The sequence below is a fragment of the Pholcus phalangioides genome, unplaced genomic scaffold, assembly GCF_987345545.1.
Source record: "Pholcus phalangioides strain wild (caught in Gottingen) unplaced genomic scaffold, Ppha-v1.0 ptg000003l_1, whole genome shotgun sequence".
Classification (NCBI taxonomy): Eukaryota; Metazoa; Arthropoda; class Arachnida; order Araneae; family Pholcidae; genus Pholcus; species Pholcus phalangioides.
The window spans coordinates 47,646,634-47,660,564 of record NW_028301596.1 but is presented as its reverse complement, the minus strand read 5'-3'; the positions used below and the strand labels follow the sequence as shown (position 1 = coordinate 47,660,564).

The following is a 13,931-nucleotide window of genomic DNA, read 5'->3' as shown; positions in this document are numbered from 1 at the left end:
GCTGAAAGGGAGCCTTCCTAATTTTCCCTTCGCAGGTTTCCACTGAATTTCTAGATAGAGCCAGGGAAAGGCACTGGGCCTTTTTAATTACTATCTAGTCGATGTTGAAATGACGTCTTCTCCGGTTTTTGGGCTGATGCCATTACCTCGAGTGCAATTTCGAAGTCTCGTGGTGTTTTCATTAAGTCGGCGTATTTCGTACGTTGAATTATTTGTTGTTTTCTTTGCATGACTTTATTATTATTACAGTTATCATTTTTCCCGTCATTTACACTTGTCTTATCGGCGTTTCGCTCGCTTCGTGTTAGTTGCACGCTCGCGTGGTCTGCGGCTGTTCTGGATGGATTGAGGTAAACCTTGCTCAATTTCTATTTAAGATTTCGATGTTCATACGTTCCTGTACGAGATGAATATAAAAAAAACATTTATGAAGATGCTGTGTAAAGTCTTCTTTCCCTCTGCTCATTTAAATTTTCTTTCAACAAAAATTCCCGTTTTCCGGTTCCTTCGATTAACTTATTCGGTAAATTCATGGTGAAATTTATTTGAAGGTGTTCGTGTTAGAGCCTAGTATCATGATGCCCATTATCAAATTGAGATTAACAAGAAGATTGTAGAAAAAATATGTACGTGAAAGAGTAAAACTGCAACTTGTTAAAGAAAGTGTAAGATCAAATGGGAAATTGCGTTAAATACCAGAAGAAACAATTCGCGCTTACTTTCAAACAATCTTCGTGTAGCATCCATACGTTGTGTAATATGTATATGCGCATAAATCCACACCAGATACAGTGAATTTGGACCTTGAGATTGAGTTTTAGTTCCAGCAATGGAATGGCTGCTTGATTCTTTCCCCTCTTACTTGTACAAAACCAATGCTGGAAAGCAATGTCCCCACTACATCTTAACCCTTTAAGTGGCACAGAAGAAATCTCTAACCCTCTTTAAAATTCTGTCTCTTTTTCAGTGAAATAGGCTTCCATCTGTGTTTTTCAGCAGGTGCAAACTAAAGAACTCAGCAAAGTATTACGTTGAGAAATCGACCGCAATCAGATGTTTGGGCTTCTCAATGCTAAAATAAGAGGCGAGTTATCTCGTCAATGCCGCTTAAAGGGTTGACATGAAATGTCTTCGGTATCCGTCTTTACTAGTGTGTTGTAGAGATCTTCTGGAAGAATATATGCAACTTATATGAGTGTTTTTTCGTGGTTAATTCACACAGGACTTGCAGATTTTCGACGAATGTGTACAAAAATGAATGTTTTGTACATTTCATGGTCAAAGTCTGAAGTCAGCACTACACGAAATGATCGGTCACTTCGGATATTGGGCGTAACATACCTCTATATGTCATATGAAGATAGAATGTGTCTTGATTGGTGCCTGCCGTATGTAACGTAATGAAGCCAACGTGTGCTTTGTTGCGAAATCTTCAATGCACGTTCACTCAGAACGCTGTTAAACCGCTGATAGTTGCCATTTAGCTCATGTGAAATTTTCAAAGTGTTTGCATAACATATTCCTACCCGCTCGTTGAGTGATTATGCTCGGTTTCGGAAAGAAGTGGAGCAATCTGTTTCGTAGTTAGACCAGAAGCGGATTTAACGGTGGGAGCACCGGGAGCACCCCTACTTCTGAAGGGCCCGAAAAACCCAACTTTACACTTTTTTCTAATTTAAAGGCCCGATATTTTCTTCTGCGCCCGGGGCCTCAACCGACCTTAATCCGCCTCTGATTCTACAAGTGAAACCCGTTAATCGAAATACGGACTTTGCTTTTTAGATTGACAGTCATGCGAGTGGTATTTAGCTCTTTTTCTCCAAACCTAGACTTTTTTTTCTTTGGACTTTTGACATTTCCCTAGATCAGTAGCCCTAATAATGTTTTTACGCTTGTCTTGATGAAAATATTGAAAGAAAAATATTTTTTTTTGTGGATGTTTCAGAAAGTGTGTGTGAAAATGACAGAGATCCAGACGATGCTATCGCTCTGACAAATATGGCGAATATCCAAAATTTTTATATAGGGGGGAGGGAAAAAGTCTGGAAACGGCCGCCCACTCGCCACTCCAGTTTTCGAAGGTAAGAAGTAGTGAGAGGGAGATGGTTTTGTGTGCCAGAGAAAAATCAATAATAGGTTGTTGTGACTGGCTCTGACGACGGACCTTATGTATTTCGCTACCCCCATCTCTTTCTCTGTGATTCTCTACCTACAGTGGAATTCTCCCTCGGCTGGATTTGCCCACCCCCAAAGAGATCTCGGCGTGTGCAGATCTTGCTGCGTGCGATGCAAGTGTAACTATGGTTTCGCAGCACTGCCTTTTCTTAATTGAATAGATGAGAGCATGGCCGCATTAACGTAGGAGAGCGAGTGCTTTGCTGTGGTGCTTTGGCTTGATACCGCTGCTTGCAGGGGGAAAAGCTGTTGTTCAGTTATAAGCTCGTTCGCTCGCTAACTCTCTCTCTCGCTCTCTTTCCGGGTTTTAGGTTAAGCAGCAGTGAAGTACTAACCGGGGTGCTGGGCAAGGCACAGCTCTGGCTTGTGGCTGGACTCTTTTCGTTCGACTGAAGGAGATGTTGGAGTTTTCTCGCTTGCTTTCTCCGAGTCGCGATCAATTCCGTGTCTTCTCCACCTTTATGTTGGAGAAGCGTGTGTGTGTGATGGGAAAGGAAGACGTCGCCCACTCTTCACTATAACGTATTGTGTGGACCGACCGGAAAGGGAGATTGGGAAGTGTTCGGGAGTGGGAATTTGAGAATTTTCTGAAGATTTTGGGGAAAGCTGGTTGATCTCTGCTCTCTTTTGTGCGATTGATTTTGTCAGGTGAAGGAATTTACTGTTCCTCTTCAGCTGTGGGCGATATTGTCACTTGGTCACGTGCTGCAGGTACGAGCTAAGCCTCACATTTACCATGGCGTTGAGCTATAAATTTCTTGTTATGTAATTGATGTCTCACAGATTACAAGTGCATTATAGTCACATTGACCACATTATTAATTAATTAATATCAGCCAGTGTGTTGACGACCTTCCTTCTTTCCTTTTTTTTACTTTTCTACTCCAACCATAAGGAAGTTGAATTCGATAAAATTTTAATTTTGAGACATGTCTCGGTTCCTCCCCCCGCTTTTCACATACAAGTTTCTTATAGTTTTAATGTGTCTGTCGGAAAATATAAAGTTCGTGAAGTGATCCCTGTGTGTAATAACTATTAAACCTTACACGCACCTCGTGAACATTCCTTTTGAATGCATATCAGATGTATATGTGATGTCCCTTGTCGTATTTATGAGTGTCTGAGGTGTGCGTCATGTGTTGTAAATGCTGCCATCTGTATTCCTAATCGGAAGCGAAGCAGATTTATGGGGGTGCATTATAGTGAACAATATTTACACTTGCTCGTCTCCCTGCTCTCTGTAGGAAGACTTTTTAAATGGTAAGGTTGGTTTTCGCAGTTTTCGAACTTTAGTAAACCAACTTCATACGAAGTAACAGCTGGCTGATGCGAAGATGTATTTTAGGAAAGAGAAAATTCAACCGTGCCCTTGCGGGGAATCGAACCCACGTCCTCTCACTTGCCGGGTGAGCTCACTAGACTATAAAGACAACGAATATCTCTAATTTCCTTAGAGCCTGTGTGCACTGAAACCAACTTCAACCGACTGCCACTGTTCTGCCAGCGGAGATCGAACACATGCTTTTGCGATGCAAATCCATCGTAATACCCACATGACCACATAGTGGTGAAATATAATAATTACTACCAAACCTGATATGCGCCTCTTAAACATTTCTCTGAGGAATTTCTAACGATTTGGTGAACGCCTAATGGGCGATAAATGATCGTTTCCCTTGATGTTGTGATTTTGATTATCTTCAAAATGATCAGGGTTTCACTTTTTTGATAATTAATGCTGTTTCTCGATTTATAAATGTTAGGGGAAACATGAAAGCTTAAATAATAGCGTATAATGGGAAATTTGAAGTCGTCTTATTATTTTTCTCATGCATTTGAAGTCGTATAAAACGAAATTTCAGTTAATAGATCTGTCACAAGACGGTAATTTCCGTCCAGAGGGAATTTCGGGAATTCTTCACAGGGTTCGAAAAAAATTGAAATTGTTCAAAAATTTTCAGAATTTTTTTTCAATGTTTGTTAATGTTATCGTGCAATAAAATATTCGATGTATTTTTCTATTTCTCTCTCATTTGTTGACTGATTAATCATGTACTGGTGATTAGAGATCGGAAAAAATATTGATTTGGCCGAACACTGAATATTCTCTCGATTTCGCGGCCAAATGCCTAATATCAGCGTTTCTTAAAAATTATTACGATTTGATTCTGAATGAAATTAATTTTTTTTGGTTTTAGGCTGAAAATAAAATTGAGGATAATTTTAAATGATTGAAACTGATCCAACATTAGAAATTGACATACTGAATTAATTTATACTGATCTACCTAATACTGAGTGACAAAATAAATATATTTGGCTTGTCCTAAAATTCATTACAGTTATATAGAAAATTAGTACTTTTAGTGGTTTTTTTTTTTTTTTTTTGGATTCAAAACAACATTGAGAATAATTTTAAACAATTAAAATTTTTTTTGTTTCACAATTTACTTTTAAAAATAAATGATAACGAATTTTTGACATAAATTCAGGAAATGTTTTTGGTTCCAATTTAGAAATTATGCATACAAAAATTTAGATGCAATAACAATTATAGTCACCATGGAGACATGACACCTGGGATTTGTTAGACCACAGATATTTGGTTAAATACCTCGCAACATTCAGCCCAACGGAATATTCGGCAAAATAGCCGAATATATCGGGTACTGAATATTCGTCCTATTTTTCTACTGGTAATGCCATGGAAATGCTGATTCCCGCAGCAACTTGAGAGTGAAAGTATCGAACATTGCAGAATAAATACTTTATATATTGCACAATTATAGTAAAAATTTTTGCGATGCAAATTTTTTTTAGCAAAATATGAACGCTTTAGAACATTTGTTGAATAAATGAAACACTTGAAACTTATTTTTGCTTCATTGCTTTGGTGGTTTCGGATACTGTCCCAAATATTGAGTCATTAGATCAACGAACGTGTTCGATACTCGTGGCTTTGTTATGTCTGAAAAAGTCCGAACAATATATTTTTGTAAATGAAATGCTCTATGTGTATCTGCTTGAGTTAATATTGCATGCTTATACTTAAAAAAGTGCGTAGCTCGGGATTGCGTGAAATTTAAACGGGAGCCATTTTAGAGTAGAAAAATTATTTGAATTGAAAATTATTTCTTGTTACTTTCCACGAAAGTCACTCACGTCCCCGCTCTCCAAAGGCGTAGTTAAATACTGGTACATTTGAAAGAAATGACAACATTATGACATCCACTTATATCATTTTTTGCATGCTAAGAATTGATGCAAATATTCGTTTGAATTTTCATTTTGCAGATATATATCTATGCATTACCGCCGCAGCGAAATAACGTGTGTTAAAATCTTAAAAAAAAAAAAAAAGCTTTCTAAATTGTTCAACTTATGCATACATCCTCAAGATAGTGTATTCCTTCTTTACACGTTTCTCCTTACCAAATAACGTATTGTTTTGCCTTTATTTCGCCCGTATTGTAGTATTTGTATTTCCAACAACTGTTCAATCCTTAATAATCTCGATCGACCGATATATTTACGCACGATTTTTCAACGGTTTTTCAATATGTCGGCTTTTTCTTTGTGAACGGTGATGGGAAAATCCTGTGTGAGAGAGAACAACCACCTATCAGCCTAGCTTTAAAATGCATACTATACTTAAATTATAAAACTCACATAGCCTATATGAAGTAGACTATAAATAAGGCTCATCAATACCTTCTCGAGCAGCAACTGATTTCAACTAATACTTTTTTTTTAAACTTTTTTTTTCGATTTATAGGAGGAGGAAGTGATGAAGATGACTTTCCGATTTTCGTGATGATCAGTGTATTTGAGTTTTCCTGACGGTTCCCGGTGTCTTCCTATGATTCGTTTCATATAGGGAACCAAAGCAGATGAAGGTCTCTTACAAGCAAGAGCTGGTAAGTATTCATAAGCACATCATCAATGATGTCGATTCATATCAGTGCATTACACTCGATCTTTTTTTACGAGCCTCTTGTAGGGATGGACATCCAAGATTTCTCTAGTTTTCATTGCTTTTCTATTAACACCGAAAGACGACTAGCGTTAACAGCTCTATGAATTGTACATCGTAATGCAAACATCTTCAACCTCCTGCTTGTGAGCACTTTACTTTCTGAAATACCCCGGAGTGCTCGATGGTTATGCCCCCGATATCGTATTAACTAAGTATTGATGTACCTTTCAATTGAACACTTCCATAAAAGTAGCATTCGAGAATAGGCATAACGCAGATTTCAATTTGAGCATTTGCCACAAGGGTGATGTGGCCATAGGCGGTGTTTGCCTTGCAAACGGGACCAATTATAATCAGGGCCGTCTTAATAGCATCATGGGCCCCCGGGCCAAGTCATTTTTCTGAAGCCCTACTTGGTAAATTCTCGAAAATTTCAACCAGATCTCATTTTTGTGAGTCCCCCAGGCCGTGGCCGGGTGGGCACATGCCTTAAGACGACACTGATTATAATTGGTCTCCTCTTGAAGGTGATCAACACTGCTGGAAAAAAAAATCTACCAGAAAAAAGTACGATGAGATATGAGTCATTACATATTAGGGTGGATCGAAAAATATAGGAAAATTTTTTTTTCGAAATTGCTTTTGGCTTGGGGTGGGAAAGTTGTGCCTTGGGTGTATTAGTTTGCATAATTTTTTTATTGAAATCCATTCATATCTTCCGGTGCCCCAAGCGCCCCAAAAATAAGAAAGATTGACATTTTGATGAAAATTTATAAAAACAATAATTTTTTCGAAATTACTTATGGCGTAGGGTGGGAAAGTTGTCTTGGATATATATATGTTAAATAATTTTTTATTGAAATCCACTCATATCTTCTAGTGGCCAACTGCTCCAAAACTAATAAAAATTGACATTTTCATGAAAATTTATAAAAAAATTTTTTTTTTTGAAATTCCTTTTTGACGTGGGATAGGAAAGTTCTGTCTTCTTGTCATCTTGGGCATATTAGTTTGCAGAATTTTTTTATTGAAATCCATTCGTATCTTCTGGTGGCCCAAGCGCCCCAAAAATAGTTAAAAATTCACACTTTTATGAAAATGTATTAATATTGTAAATTAATGAAATTTTTTTATAAATTTTGCAGAGTATTCGGTATTAAAGTATAAACTCATAAATAATAATAATTTTATAATAATACATGAAGTATAAATTTAAAACTCAAAAGCAATAAATCATAAAACTTATAAAAATTGAACTTATATAATGGCTTTTTTAATTGTATTAATTTGAAGATTTATATATCATATTTCACTCATGTCCATAAATTAAGGATAATTCAGAATCACACGGAAATCGAAATCTGAAGTAAAAATTTCACCTGTAGAATTATCACACACATCTGCAAGAATGATATGCAAATTTCAGGAAGCCACCAGATGATGCCGATAGTACGTCACAATGACGAGAGTGTAAGAGGGGAGTATATAAGGAATGGTGGCAAAGAAGTGAAATTGTTCACAAGAGTTCTGTAAGGCGCTCAGTGCCATAAGCGAATTTTTATGACAGAGGACGCATGTGGATGATTTTTTACGTGGTAGAATTATCGGCCGCCTGGAATGTGGGCGTACTCAGATGGAAGTATCCGAGGAACTTGGAATTGCCCAAAGTGTCATCTCTAGGCTTTGGCAACGATTCCAAGATAACGGAAATGTCAGTAGACGTTACAGTACAGGTCGCCCCCGAGTTACAACGCCGAATGGAGACCGGTATTTGGCAGTAACTGCAAAAAGAAGCAGACGGAGCACAGCACCGACCTGTCTCATCAGCTATCTGCAGCCACGGGTACCACAGTTTCAAGGCAAACCGTGTACAGACGTTTGGGAGATATTGGTCTATATGCTCGCATACCTGTCAGATGTGTTCCGCTCACGGCAACTCACTGTCGGCAGCGATTAGCCTGGAGTAGAGAACATGCAATGTGGACATTGTCACAGTGGGCTTGTGTGATGTTATCCGACGAGTCCAGGTTTAGCTTGCAGTCTGATTCACGTCGGGCTTTCATATGGAGAACGCCAGGTACTCGTTACCACCAAGACAACATCATTGAACGACACCGTTACGGTAGTGCAGCATTGCTCGTTTGGGGTGGAATTATACTGGGTTCCAGAACAGATCTGCATGTTCAAACCGGAACCATGAAAGCCCAAATTTATCGACACATCATTCTGGAACAACATGTACATTTTTTTTAGGGGTGCCACGGGCGCAGAATTTGTGTTTATGGATGACAACGCCCGTCCTCACCGAGCAAACATCGTAAACGAATGCCTTGAATCTGAGGATATAACCCGTATGGAATGGCCAGCATTCTCACCTGACTTGAATCCGATAGAGCATGTGTGGGACATGCTTGGCCGACGAGTTGCAGCCCGTCAACCACCTCCTACATGTGTACCGGAACTTCGGAGAGCATTGCTTGCTGAGTGGAGTGATCTTCCCCAAGATCGATAATTTGATACTCAGCATGCCTAGGCGTTGTACAGACTGTATTTCATCGCATGGGAGACATACAATGTATTAACCATCATACCAACCATGTAATAGTAAGTTTTTGTAAAGGAGATATTTTTTACAATTGCTCCAGGGGGCAAAAATCGTAGTTTTTATGAATGGTATCATACATACACCATCGTTTTTGTTCTTTATCTTTTGTTTATTAAATGGGCTTTATGAATAAGTAACGTTTGTTTTGCTTCTGAACGTTTATTTGCCGGAGCTTTCATTATCCTTAATTTATGGACATGAGTGTATTTCTAAATGTTGTAAGGATTTTTTGTATTAAAATGTTTGATATGTGGGCAATATCGTCCCCTGGTGGGTGATGGAATGGTCCAAGGGGGTGATCGAACCTACTTATTCAACATAGGATCCTATGGGCTTACTTAAGCTGGGGGCTATGAGAGGAAAAAATTTCTGAAGAAGGGGGCGATGGAACAAAAAGTGTGGGAGACCATGCACTAGGTGAATGCATCTTTAACTGCTTATGGCATGAATATTTTCACCATTCCCTCCAACTTTTACTATACTAAATAATTTTATACATTTAATAATAAACAATAAATGATTTTTTCATTCTTTGCCTGTACTATTTTCCCTGTGAAATCGATTATTTAACTTATTTTTTATTCAAAATTTGCATAAAAATCGATTTTTGGCCAATATTTAAGTGTCTTGGGACACCGGAAGAAATTAATTGAAGTTGAAAAAATTTTTCATTTATGCTAGTATGCTTAAAAAACAACATTTGTACCCCAAGCCGATTTTATCCACATTTCGATTTTTCGATCCACCCTATTACATATGCTCCATCAATAAAATAAGAGTACGAATTCTTAAAAAAAAAATGTGTATTTGAAAATTTCCCGTTTACAATAGGAATTAAAGTTTTGACGTTTTAAACATTTGATGTCCATTATTGATCTATGAATTATTTTTTGACAATTTCGATGTGAAACTGAAAATTATTTGGGAAACGTTGGTTTGTGTTAGGCCGGGATTCCGCAATAAAAGTTCAATAAAAAAAGATCTTATACAAAATTCGAAATAACAACCAATAAGTCTATTGGTTACGTTCGCTTAAATGTAACCGATGCACTTACTGGTTGAATTTTTAAAGTTTTACAAATGAACTTGTCTAAAACTTTTATAGTGTAATACCGGTCCAAGTCCAATTCATACCGGAATCGAAACATTTGTATTGCAATGAGGAGTAGTTTCATCTAGGGCTGGAACTGCAGGAAGGGTAATGGGAGCGATCGCTTCGGTCGGCAATCCTGACTAGAGGGTTGGCACATTTGAAGGGAAACGAACATTATGAAGGAAAATAAAGTAATCGACTTGTAAAGTGAACGGAGTGGCAAAATTACGTTTGCCCCCCCCCCCCTGAAAAAAAAATATCATAGTCACTGTGCTCGTTTCATCTAAATTTTGATTTACGTTTACAATTTTATTCTATCTGTTCTTTTCAGTATTCTATCCCTCCTTTCTTCAGTTTTCTGGTCATAATTGTAGTTTGCTCATTTGAGTGGTATAATATTTGAAAGTATAGTATGAATATACGCAGTATTAAATATATATTTTCTCCAAACATAGTGAATAAGTACTCGCTTTTCTTTCTTTTTTCCAAGAACTAAAAAATTTTATGGATTTGGAAAAAAAAAATCAGTGCTAACGTTTGTATTTATAAACACCAAAACATTTAGAAGAAGTTCCGCTACGATTTTCATTTTTTTTCAGGATATGTAAATTAATTGAGCAATACTGAACAAACAACACACCTACCTACCGTCACATAAACTTACCGTGATTCAATTATAAGCGTCAAGTGGCAGGAAAAGGACAGCGTTAGTTCACACAGCAGTGAGTAGGGACGTCTTTGCATTGCGTAAGAACCATGTAACCACGTCAGTGACATTGATAGAGGACGAATTAGCTGTGTCAGAAAACATGATTCTCATTTTTGTGATAATATCAGATGTTTGGTTGAAAGAATATACATAGACTGGTTAAAAATGAGTCATATAAAGTGATTAGCAGGTTCTGGACATCGTTCACAAACAGCGCGTGGAGAGAGAGAATCGTTTCTTCACCCATGTCTTTGTATGGGTGGTTTTACGTCTTCTACCATATTGATACATTCTGATGACTGACACAATCCCGACGTATCACTGCTAAAAAATGCCACGGTGCATACATAAAAAAAAAAATCGGAAATGCACACACATCAGACTATCCGTATCTACATGTTGCGTATAGTGCTTATCGTGAAATGCTAATCATTTGTTCTGCGTCGCCAAATTCGCATGTCCTGAAAAACATACAGTATAGCAAATAGTGGGTGGTAGTAGTAGTCTTTGTATTCATCACTTCTTGGTGGTGTTTTTACAGTACAACCTTTTAAAATTTTATATTTATCATTGAAACCTTCACGATCGTAAAAATTATTAATTCATCGCAAAATTTAAAGTCCGTCAACTGTGTATTTCATGATATCATTAGCATTGCATAGTTGGTTACAGCAAATATATTTAACCCTTTCACTACGAATTTCAGAACCTGTATGAGACATATATCCCGGTGGAGTGCAAGGGTTAAAGGAAGGGTTGATTTGCGTTTTTTCTTTTTTCTTGGTAATTTTCCCTCGTATTCTCCTATTATCATTTTTATGAATGCCGTTCCTTAATCCTTCCGTAGGTTAAAATCGTCTTCCTTAAGCTATCTTAGCAAGAACGCATTTTAGAATAATATTTTGATAACCTAAAATTCAGAGAACTCCGAATGAAGAATTGCGCTTAAAACTATTTTCGTTTATAACTTATTGAAGTATGAGAAGAAGAAAAAAAAACTACGCACACCGCGTTAAACTGTTATGGTGATTTTTAGTCAATGAATTTTACATTTGGTCCTCGTTGTCAAACTATCAGAAAAAGAAATCGACTTTCTAGATTGCCATCGAAAAAAATGTCTTGTGAGTGTAGGTAAAAATATGTGAAAGCAACGTTCATCTTGCCCCAGGAAAATTCGATATTCGGTCATTCGTATTATGAAAGGCAGTTGGAGAAGGAAGTAACCAGAGAAATGTCAATTTATTTTTATTCAACCGAAAAAAAAAATGCAATTCGTTGTTTGCCTTTTTTCCGCTGTTTATCTCGGTCATCGAGATATACGATGGAATGCTGTCGTCATTTTAATAAATATAAGTTAAACCATGTACGTGAATTAGGAATTGTCAGAATTCTGATAATGCACAAGTAACTGGAGTTTTAAATCAACAAAGGAAAAACTGCATCAGATAGTAAATTGAAGCAATAGTGTGACTCATCGTTTGAATTGACCGAAATCTCTGAAACTATCAGTCGAGATAATTTTTAACGGAATGCTTATTTGCTGTTCGTCTATGAAAATTTTCAACTCGCTCGTACGCAATGTTACTGTAACACCAAGATTATTTTTTTTTCCCCGTTTATTAATATGCTAACTCGTAGTTGACATTTTTATTTATTTATTTAGTATTAAAATACTTGTAATTGTTTATTGCAAATCGCTTGTTTAACGAAATCATTTGTTTTTTTTATTGTGAAACTATGAATTTCAGTACTTTATGGGTCCATCATTTTCAACAGACAAATTTGAAGTTTATTGTTTCTGTTTTAATGTCTTAATTTTTTTCCTCTACTAACGGTTACTATATCAACAGCATTTAAAAAAAATTTACATTCAAAGCTGTTTCTACCTCCGTCAGTTCAATAAGCAAAAACGAATTGTATCAATCAGTTTGTTAGTGCATTAGACTTTGGCCCTGTGTTTAAAATGTTGTGGGACCTTATTGAATCAGTACGAAATATGAGGAGGAATTCGCATAAAAGCATTGAAGTAAATTCAATACCTCTATTTTTCGAACCTGTTCATTTTGTTTCTTTTTGAAGGCGTGCGAACAGAAACGTGCATGAAAGTTCTAAAAATACGAATGCAGTTTTATATCGATGGTCGAACACTCTAGGAGAAAACGATGCACCAAGCCGTACGTAGTGTGTGTGTGATCATACAAATCACGTGGTTTAGCGCAGTGGCAAAAACACGTTATTTTATCAGGTCTTTTAACGTAAAATCTTTATCGTTGCAAACACTCAAAAATATATATAGAGGGAAAATATATATATCGTCTAGGGAGTGGGATTTATAATATATGAGGGTATTCCGAAGTGAGCCTCTCATTTGAGCAATATCATCGGATTTAATATTACGTAGAAAAGAAGAAAATATCGAGCTTTGCACTGCTGGATTAACGTCGGTTTTTCATGTATTATATTTCAGTTCTGTTTCAGCATTGCAAATGTATTCAGGCGTTTGCAGAAACCTTTTATTTTTCTAGCTAACCACCTTCGATGTAATAGTATTTTAAGTTGATATAGTGGTTCTCTGTATACTTCTTTCCTCATGGATGAGTAAATATGTATGATAAATGTTTAGAATTTTCTTCGTGATACTTAAGTTTTTTAGCCAGGTTTATTGTGACTTCGTCAAATTCCGCTGTCAAAACTCTATAGATTTCTAATTAGGTGTTTCAAAATCGCACAAAAAAATGAGCCAAGTCGTTGTGGTTTTTTTTTTTTTGCAAATTAGGAAAAAATTGAGTTACAAATCAGCAAAATAGGCAGTGGGATAAAGGATAACTAAGGTTAATCTCGTAAAGAAATGGGTAGCTGGTTAGGGGCTTTCAAGAGAAGTGAACCCTGCATATAAATATTTTCCAATATTCATTCATTATATCTTGAATTCGATGCCATGCTGACCTAAGCCATCGAAATGCGCATTGCGGAGAAACCTCGTGACTCTGCTTCCTTCGGTTTGCCTCTTTGCTCTGAATCATTGATGATCATGAATGGAAAATAGACGCTACAATATTTGCTAATATTTGCTTGAGAGAGTTTATTTCTTCCTAAAAAAATCATCTTATTAATTTTTTTTAGAAATATGATGCGTTATTAGCTCCTGTTTCTTTAAGGATGTTCTCAAGCGGTATATTTCGTCTTCTCGATCTTGTATTTTCAATCCATGATGATTTTGTTGTCTTGTCAGCTCTTCTAAATTCAGTATTCCGGCAGATTTACCGTATTTCTTGAAATAAGCACCGCACCTTTTTTACGATGAAGTTGGCTTTCAGCCTGATATACATTGCATTTTATTCCAGAGATTGGAAGTAATATGATAATAGACATTG

At 36.7% G+C, this 13,931-nt stretch overlaps 1 protein-coding gene across 3 annotated transcripts in view; it reads left to right on the top strand.

The window, feature by feature from the left end:
• The window catches only part of LOC149088726 (serine/threonine-protein kinase tousled-like 2), a 121,556-nt gene that overhangs the window by 46,615 nt on the left and 61,010 nt on the right, over nt 1-13,931 (top strand). For all 3 annotated transcript variants that reach the window (XM_089249366.1, XM_089249349.1, XM_089249358.1), the window contains exon 3: nt 5,950-6,091. The gene's annotated coding sequence lies outside the window, so the exon portion shown is untranslated. The remainder of the gene's footprint in view (nt 1-5,949; nt 6,092-13,931) is intronic.